This window comes from Petaurus breviceps, unplaced genomic scaffold, assembly GCF_028583685.1.
Source record: "Petaurus breviceps papuanus isolate PSGF00001 unplaced genomic scaffold, PetGlider_PUasm1.0 90977, whole genome shotgun sequence".
In the NCBI taxonomy this organism is placed as follows: Eukaryota; Metazoa; Chordata; class Mammalia; order Diprotodontia; family Petauridae; genus Petaurus; species Petaurus breviceps.
Genome location: NW_027187391.1, coordinates 41,633,234 through 41,643,368, shown reverse-complemented (window position 1 = coordinate 41,643,368; position 10,135 = coordinate 41,633,234). Strand labels below are relative to the sequence as shown.

The 10,135-nt window shown below is 37.1% G+C and overlaps 1 protein-coding gene across 9 annotated transcripts in view; it reads right to left on the bottom strand.

The window, feature by feature from the left end:
* Positions 1–10,135, bottom strand: part of CDK19 (cyclin dependent kinase 19) — a 238,585-nt gene that overhangs the window by 186,660 nt on the left and 41,790 nt on the right. For 3 of the 9 annotated variants that reach the window (XM_069077062.1, XM_069077064.1, XM_069077063.1), the window contains exon 2: positions 7,556–7,617. The exons of 5 other annotated variants lie outside the window; for them this stretch is intronic. The gene's annotated coding sequence lies outside the window, so the exon portion shown is untranslated. Of the gene's footprint in view, positions 1–2,500; positions 2,630–7,555; positions 7,618–10,135 lie in introns of all 9 variants that reach the window. One more of the 9 variants, XM_069077065.1, reaches the window with a different exon arrangement.

The following is a 10,135-nucleotide window of genomic DNA, read 5'->3' as shown; positions in this document are numbered from 1 at the left end:
TGCCCCTCCTACCACAATATTCTTGTCCAATATTACTACAATAGCAAAAGTGAATGCATAAAATGAAAATTCTCCTAGCAAAAATCCTCTTTCTACCTTTCAAAACTTTTCTGTCCTTTATTTTCCAAACACAATCAAGGAATTTTAAAAGTAAAATAATCTTCTACAGTTAAACAACAACAGCTAAATACAGCTAAGAACAATAATAACTAGATGTCAAAATCTGCCTTGGATAAATAGTGCCCATACAAAAAAAAAGATCAGTCAACTATTATACCTTTCATGTGTGTGTTTGTGGAGAGAGACAAAGAAACAGAGACACAGAGAGAGAGACAGACAGAGATAGAGAGAGAGAAGTAGCATGTGGTATTATCTCCAAATCCATACTTGCGCAGTAGAACCACTGATGTTGATTCCTCAATAATATTTTTCAAATTTCTCCCTTCAATATATAATTATCTCAGGACTGAAGTTTGTTTTTAATCATAAAAAGACAGTAAGAACCATCTCATTTAAAAATAAATATAAAACATTCAAAGACATTATGTCCTAAAGAATTGCAAACTATCACTCAACCAAAACACAACAAAGAATTCACAAATAAAGATCCTGCTAAGACAAATTCCCTTTCATTGAAATTTGAAATTGTTAGTAGATGCCCAAGAGCTAATGCTAATTGTTTGTTAGTACTTCAAGCTAATGTTAATTGCTGTGATAGTACTTCATCAGTATTTCAGTAAGAACAAACTATTTGAACATTAAGGAACCATAATCTTTCAATTACACGTGAAAGCAAAAAGACTAAGGCTTATACCTTTTAATTTACATCAATACCTTCAGATATCAAATATCACAAGGGAAAAATTCAACTACAATATAGATTGTAAAAAAATTCAGGTAAGTGTGCCCTAGCCACAGATAAGTCCAACTCACAAAATTTTTACTTAGATCTTCTTTCTTTCGGTAAAAACAGAAAAGAGAGATGAAACTCTTGCCTAGATAGGAGTGAAGGGAAAACCAAGTGCTGTAAGTGAATCAAGTTATATTTTTCCTGATTGCTAAGAAAAGTTTTCAAATAATCTCTAATTTTTATCTTGCCAAGTTCATTCTTCCTCTTTTACTAATAGAATGAACTATTTTTCTATTATTTGTACTCATGGTAAATCATTGTGATGAGCCAAAATTAGGTCACTTGTGCAGAATGCATTGGCCTAAACCAGCAGGGAACTGTCTCTAGTGGATGATTAGGAGCACAGACATGGGCACAATGATCTCATAATTCTTTAGAGACAGTACTCAAGAAGGAAAAAAAAACACTCAAATGCCAGAATATTCCTACATGGGTACCTAGGCCAGGTATTCCATGATCTAATTATTATGTATCCTTTGGGGTAAATTCAATCAAAGAGAGCAGGAAGCCTAAAGTTAAGGATGAACTGGGCATTACAAGGAATACAACCCTCTGGCTACTCCTCAAGATTTAAAAACAAATCCAGGAAACAAATAGACAAATTTTAGAATGTGACAGATGTACAGATGATAAGAGAAACTAGCACCTATTTGTTAACAGTCCATCAGATATACTTTCCACAACCCACTAAGTAAGGGACAATGACCAAGGGTCAGCAAGTTGTTGGGTTGCCTGTTAACATTTCTCAGAGGAATATAAAAACTCCAATCTAGTCATTAACACCAGATTAATCTGCTGAGGGCTTCAGGGCATAAGGGGAAAGGTAGGAAGGTCCAAGTATCAATCCACTTGTTAAAAACCTTGTAACAAAAAAAGGTTCCCTCCACTGACTGGCTGCTTCAACTATCAGACAACAGAACATGGCATTTTAAATTATTCAAAGTAAAATTTCAAAGTTCCTAAGCATACTAACAGTTGACCATCCACCAACTGCTAAACTCTCAGAAACATTAAATCTAATTAGTAGAACCCCAATAAAGTGATCCAACTTTATTCCAGTGGATAGAGGAATCAAAGCAAATGCAGCAGCCAAAAAAAGGGCAGTTTTAGATCCAATGGGTCGACCCCTAAATAGGAACTAATAAGTTCATGCAGGAATGGCATTTCTGGGTTAGATCTAAAAAAATACCAAAATGTAAATCACACTACCCCCGGAAACCTGACCACCTTCCTAGCAAAGAAGAAATGATCCAGGATACCCTAACAGGAGCTCTGCCCATATGGAGCCCCCTATTTAGCTCTACTTATAATGAGCCCTGGGGTGGTTCAGAAAATAGTAACAGCCTAGTTCATAAACCTAAAAAGGGCAGATTTAAGTATTTGTCTACATGTCTAAGTAAAGAAACCCCTAAAGTCACCTATAAAGAAAAGGAGGCCCTGACATTTCTAGGCAATGGAGGGGTTGGGATGAATGCCCCATCCACCTCTGTATGTAAAGACAAAAAAAAGCTACAGGGAGAATTAAATGGACAAGTAACAACATCTTCTCATTTGGCCAATTCAAAGCCAATACACAACAAAAGAACTTACCTAGGGAAATGGTATGAAAGGATGAGGATAGATAACAAGTCTTCACCTCAATTACTGGATCCAGGATTTTAAAATCCTAATTCCATGGACCATCATATATAAACAAAAGGTATTCGAGGAGTAATCGTTCTGAAAGAAAAAGCCCCAAAGTAAAGCTAAAATATTAGCCACTGCATATGATGGGGATTCTCTTTTTATAATGTCTAAGTAAGTGCCCCAGGTATGATGGCCTCCCAGAAGACACTCTACCTCCTAGCCTAACCCAAGCATTCTTCCTCTCTGGGCCAGTCACTATCAGATCAGCAGATGTGGACTTAGCTGCACCTAACTGCAGGACAGTTCTTCCTTGAAATTCTGCTATGATCCCAATGAACTATACCTTCTGTGCTGCCCTCCACCCTCACTGCACCTTCAGCAGATCCAATAATGCTCCAGATCAGATGAGAAAAGGGTACATCCCAGAGAGCCATTAGATTTAGATCTAGGTATTCTCTACAGTTACCTAAAATCAAAATCCTAATGCCAGAGTCTGCCCAGGAGGGCTTCCTAGCCTCACAAGAGCAATCACTTAATCGCACTCTAGACAACTGGCCACCTACCACTCCACAGAAATTTTCTTACACACAAATCCCCCAGCCTCTTTCCAACTACACATTGCTACCTGAGCCTCTTTCAAAATACACAATATTGCCTGATTCCCTAGGACAATCTATCCCAGACTCAACCTATGGAGAACAACGAGCCTGAAGTCATTCTTCAATTAAAATAATCGCACCTTCCCATCCTAGGCATCTTGAATTTTGGCTGCCCTTGAGCTACCATTATTCAAATACCCCATCTATATCCCCTACTGACCATTCCCTTATTCCTATCCCCCCAAATAAAGCCCACTAACATCCCATTCAAAAACTGCCTAAGCCCTTCACCATGCTGTCCAAAATCCCTGTTCCATAGGTAACAAACCAGTTTTCACCCTAAATCTCTTCCAGCTGCTCCCATCTTTTTCCACTTACTAAGACATAGCTTCCTCCTAATGACAAAGGTTCCCTGGCTATCCCTTCTGGCACTGGTTGAACTTTCATTCATACATACCCTAGCCCCCAAACACTGACTGTAGTGTTGGAAGAGTTTAAATACTCCTTTGTCCCCACTGCCATTTACAAACTCTCCCTGTATCACTATCATTCAATAATCTCTCCTCCTTTGAGGTTCATTCAGTTTATATTCATCATTCAATCAAGGTTCTGGTGGCTATTGCCTACTCACTTCTGACATTCTCCTTCTTTCCTCAATGAATTCAGCCCCTAGCTCACAGTCTCTCTCCTCCAACTCCTGCCCTCATGCTAGGAGATTTCAACATATATACAGATACTCCCAGTAATTCAACTTGCTCATTTCCTACTACTTCTACCCCACCACAGCTACACAGTTCATATCCTTGATCTTGCCGGGACCCACAAATAAAATACTTTCATATTGATGAACTTTGAAATTCTTTTATCTGACCACAATCTGTTGTGATTCCACTTCTACCTCTGCCTTGCAACTCCCAAATCTGTTCTTGGTCCTCACCATGATGTCCTATCCCTCAACTCCTCAGTTCTTTCCCAGATCCTTACTCTTACACTGGCTATACTCTCCTCCCTTCCCAATTATGGTTCCACAGTGAACCAGCTTAACTCCTCTTCTCTCAAGTCTCTTGCCCCCTTATCCTGTCAAAAATCCTACACTGTTAAGCCTCAGTCTTGGATTACTTCCACTATCTACTGCATACCCTCCTACTTATATACTGCTGATGAATAAAATCAGGAACCAGTACTGATTAGTGTTGCTCAAATTTGTTATACAAAATCAACTGGGCACTCACTGCAGCAAGGCAATCCTTTTACACCTCCCTACAATATCCTGCTCACCACAACATCTTTTCTAAAACTCTTCATCCCTCCTCAAACCTTCCATGGCTCTCCTGTTCCCCATCCTTTGGAGAAAGGGAAGTGTGGGAAAGATAGGTTATGAAGGGTTTTAGATGGTAGAGGATATCTTCACCAAACCGAAAAAAACCTTTACTTGATTTGTCCATCTGCTACTAGCTATTGTGTTCCTTATCTGTCTCCCCTTTTATGGCTAAACTCCTTGTACAATAGGTGCCACCAATCCTCTACTCTCATCTCTTTTTTATTTATTTATTTAAATTCATTTATCTACTCTTAGTTTACCAATTCAGTTCCACAATCCCTTGAGTTTCAAATTTTCTTCCCCATCCTCTCTTCCCCCCTCCCCCCCATGGCAGCATGCAATCAAATATAGGTTCTACAAATAACTTCACACTGAACATTAGTCAAGTTGTAAAAAAGAATTATAACTAATGGAATGAACAATGAGAAAGAAGGGACAAAACAAAACACAAAAGAGAGAGCAAGTAGTTTGCTTCAATCTGCATTCAGACTCTGTAGTTCTTTCTCTGGATGAGGATATCCCTTTCCATCATTAATCTTTTGGAGTTTTCTTCTAACCTTGCATTGCTGAGAGGAGCGCAGTCTATCAAAGTTAGTCGTCACAGATATGATGTGTCTGTAATTGTCTCACTCTCTTTTCTTAATTCTCTGAAATCTGGCTTCTGACCTCATCATTCAACTGAAACTGCTCTCTCCAAAGTTACTAATGATCTCTTAATTGCCAAATCTAATGGGTTTTTTTCAATCTTCATGCTTCTTAACCTCTCTGAAGATTTTACTCTGTGGATTAGTCTCTTCTTCTAGATGTTCTTTTCTCTGTACATTTACATGACACTACTCTCTCCTTGTTCTCCTCCTACCTGCCTGACCATTCCTTTTCAGTCTTCTTTGCTAGATCTTCCTCCAGGTCAGGCCAACCCAATTGTGAGTATCTCTCAAGGTTCTGTCTTAGGCCTGCTTCACTTCTCCAAACTTTTTATTTCACTCTCATGGATTCAACCATTATCTAAATGCAATTACTGTTCCTCTGACTTCCAATAGCATACCTCCAACTAACTTCCTTTCAGCCATATCAGACTGGATGTCTAGTAGACATCTTAACATGTCTAAAATTAAGCTCATTTTTTCTCTCAAATCCTCCCCTTTTAAACTTTGCTATGTCTGCCCAAGACACTACCATACTTGCAGTCTCCCAGGTTCATAACCTCACACAGTCCATCCTAAATTTATTTTTTCTCCTCAAAATATATATCACATTTACAATCTTAATCATTTCTACCAGCACAGCATTTTGAATCCAACTCCTTTTCACTAACACTAACACCAGAGAGTTCAAGCTCTCATGCCTCTCATCATTATTGTAAGAGCCTCCTGATTGGTCTCCCTACCACAAATCTCTTACTATTCAAGTTTCACCCTATACACTTGCTGCTAAAATAATTTTTCTTACTTTCTATTGCTCTAGGATCAAATATAAACTCCTCTGTTAAGCTTTTAAAGCTCTTCACAACCTGGCTCCAATCTATCTTCTCCAGCCTCATTTGACACATTAACTGCCCTGCCAACACTGTAAGATTCAGCAAAAATGACCTGCTCTCTGTTCCTCACATGAGGAATTTTAGCATTGGCTCTCCCATATACCTGGAAAGCATTCTAAGTTTCCTTCCTTTCCTTTAAAGTGCAGCTCAAGAAACATCTTCCCAAATCTACCATCTATTCACTTAATTTTTTGCTATTTTTGCTATTTTTCATTTATAGTGTATGTACTTGTCTACTCCATTAGAATATAAATTTCTCATAGGCAGGTATTGTTACTCTTCGTACTTGTATCCCCACCACTTAGTATAGTGATTGTCTTACAGTTCTTTAATGGCATGTAGATAGTGTTTTATTAAATGCTTAATATTTCCCATTAGGAAAGTCTAAGTTGTATATTTTTAATTTTGGAAAATTAAGTAGATGAACAATAAAAAACACTAATAATTTTTATCATTCGTTATCAACGAAGTGCGATAAAGGTAAATAAGGCTATCATATCTGAACAGTTGATTAAAGAACTATTAAGAGAATCATTTCATATGTATATCTCCAAGCAGAAATGTACCAAAAAATGTTTAGCCTATCCAAGAATAGTTTACGGAGGTTGGAATATCTTTCTTAAAAAGTGTGCTGTCCATAAATTTTGCAAAGAAGTTTTATAACCAGTTTCAAGAACTCACAGGAATGAATATTTCCATCTGGCATAAAGTCAAACTCTCTCTAAAATATAAAAAGTGCTAACCAAAATAAAGATTTCAAAATATATTCATATTTACTAACTTGTAAAAAAGTAATTAAGATATATATATTAAAGATTCTATAAGGTGTTCCCACCCACGAAAAAAAAAGAGGAACCTAAGAGAAAAATATTGAATTCGCAAAGGACAAGCAATTTGCATATTTACTATAAAAACACAAATTTTCTGGCACATTCTTCATAAAATAAAATTTCAAGACAGTCTTTCTGTAGTAAAAATACTTACCCTTAAGTTAGTAGGATCCAGCCAAGGCTCTTGTGGAGAACCTGTGGCCTCAAGGCCACATGTGGCCCTCTAGGTCAGGTCTTCAAGTACAGCCCTTTGACTTAATACAAACTTTCTGTGAACAAAAGGGTCACACTTCTGAAATCTGGATTCAGTCAAAGGGCCACATTTGAGGACCTAGAAGGCCACATGTGGCCTCAAGGCCCCAAGTTCCCCACCCCTGATAGACTATCTCTAAATTAAATATGAAGAACCATTCTAATCCATTCTAGTGAAGATAGTGCAAGAAAACATATGGTAAGCACTACATATCACAATAACCCTCCCTCTCTTTTTTCCTAATCCTCTATAATCAAACAAAATAAAGAGAGGTTATTAGTTAAGAGTAAAAGTCAAGATATTCAAGAAGTTCAGAGACTTAAAGATAACTTCATCTCATAAGGATCTGGGTATCATTTGTAAGGACACTATTTAAATTGTTAACACTTTTGCTATCCTTCCTGAAAAGCAGCATTATGTCATGGCACCCAACCCAGCACACACACACAATGACACCAGAAGGCAGCACTCCTCTTTACCTTCTGCTGAATATTCTGCTACCTCCAAGGCTTGAGGTCCATACAGGAAGCCCTTCTGGAATCTACGGACATAGCAGAGGCAAAAGGCAGAGAAGTTTATGTAGATTTGTTCTACCTCCCAAAACATAAAATGCCAAATGCCTATTACAAGTCTACACATCTTCCCAAAAAAAAAAAAAAAAATCAGAGTTAGGTTTGACAACATGCAAACCACCACTGTATTAGTAACATCCAGATATTACACTTCATTCAGTTAATGAATTAAATTTTAAAATATAAAAATTTGGACTTGGCCCACCTGATAAAAATAAATGTTCCAGGTTTAAGGAAAATTATAATCACAAAATATTAATGTAGATATTTAAGTAAATAAATTGCAATAATTTATTGTAATAGTATGGAGAAAAATTTAAATACAAAACTTTTCAAAAACTCTAGTTCCCAAAGTGGAGTCTGATGGTCCCTAGAGCTATTTTTATCCAAGACTTTTCAAAGTCAGTAAAAAGCTAGAAAGATGGGAGGCCATCTTCCCAGTAAATGTTCAAATGATGATACTGTGTAAACAATCATCCCCTCCATCTTTCATGTATCTTTAATATCTCCATTTTCAATGGCCCCTTTTCATCTGTATATAAATATACTCTAGTCTTTCCAATCCTGAAAAGAAAAAAAGCTTTCTTTTTTTTTGGAGGTGGGAAGGTAGGGCAATAGTGGTTAAGTGACTTGCCAGGGGTCACATGACTAGTTTTGTGTTAAGTGTGAGAGGCCAAATTTGAACCTAGGTTCTCCTGACTCCAGGGCCAGTGCTCTATTCACTGCGCCACCTAGCTGCCCCAGAAAAAATGTTTTCTAATTCATCTAGAATGAGACAGTGGCAGGTGGTTAAAAAAAAAATTAGAGTTTAGAGGACCTAAGTTCCAATCTAGCTCTGATACTTATTAGCTATATTATCCTAGCTTCAGTTTCCCTCCTATTTGCACTATCTACCTTTCAAGGTTGTTCTGAGGAAAATATTTTGTAAAGCTTTTGTATTAGGGGGTCTGTGCCTTGAGCAAGGTTTCAATCTAAAAAACATACCAGCCTAGCTTCTGCTGGCCACTTTCCTTCAAGAAGCTTTTTGCCTTGTCTCCCTCCCAAGTTCAAGAATGCTTTGTCCCCTGACCAGACTTCCTATGATACTTTGTACCTTTCTAATATATTTCTGTTATTTTGTATAATATATGTTATATATGACAATTCCCCCCACAACACTAGCACAGTGGTCTGAATCTAAGTGCTTAATAAAAGTATCAATCAAAACCTAATTAAGCACCTACAGTTTAAACCAGCACAAGTTCTGTTGAATTGGGGGGGAGGGGAAGAGAGGGGAGTTTTAAGGCCCAAGAGGAAAGAGGAGAAAATAAAGAACTATTTAAAGAAACAGAAAGAGGTATAATGATATTACAATAGTAAAAGCTATCTTACAAGGCAATCAAATTTTCACAAAAGAATCAGGGATTCCGTCAAGTGAAACATTTAGATTTCAAAAGATACAAGGAAATGTCATTAATATGAGCTAAGGAGAAATCAGACAAACAAATATAAATTTTTAAAATAGGAGGAGAGATCATCTCTGAAATCTACTAAGTGCCAAATAAGATTACTAAATGACCAAGAGTGTTTGGGTGCCATTACCTTAAAATCCTTAATATTGATAAAATTAATTTCAACCTCCACACAAAGTTCCAAGCTGATACATCATTAAGTCATTGGGGTGAACCAAAGTTCTGAAAGGCAATGAGTACTTCAGTACTAAAAGCAGACAGCAGAGTTCATAAAGCTATTCAAGTACAGACTTGGTAAGAGACCAAAAGTACTATACCTAAAAGGGTGTATCACCAGTAAGCTATCCACTCACTAGCTGATGAATTTTTTGGTCAAAACAACCAATGAAACAAAACAAAACAAAAGGCTACTAGTTCTATGCAGCCCTCTTTTGCTTCCAAAGCAACAGTGATAAAGTGGTAGAAAAGGGTCAGAGTGTGCCAAGAATGATATAATGTTTATAGAAAGTCTGCAAACTAACAACAGTTGTTACTTGTAAATGTAAGGTCATTATCCAAAAAACTGAAATTCTATTAAAAGAATCAAACCACATCAAATTGGCAGATTTCATTGTAAATTAAATCCAAAAAAAAAAAAAAAAAGAGGAAAAGAAAACTGTAGCTTAATGAAAGAATGGCTCACAAGTCCTTGGAGAGGCTACCAAAAGTGTTCAAAGTTAGTTGGTTTCATCATAACTAAAACATTTCATGAGACATCAGGGTCAGCTCCTCTTGCAGTGTTCATAATGAACATGGGGTGGGGAGGTGGGGGGAATTAACCTCAGCTTATGGGTCAACATTTGTTGTAGAGGATGAAGAGGTACAAAAAATTCTATCGACATTTTGTAGGATCCTCTCAGCCTCCAGGTTAACATATACTTTGATATGCAGATTTCAATACAAAATGGACATAGAAGAAAAGGCAGAAAGTATGTGGGGAAAATACCATTCAGGTTAAGAAATTTTAAAAAGCTAAAGATTTGAAAACTACTCAAAA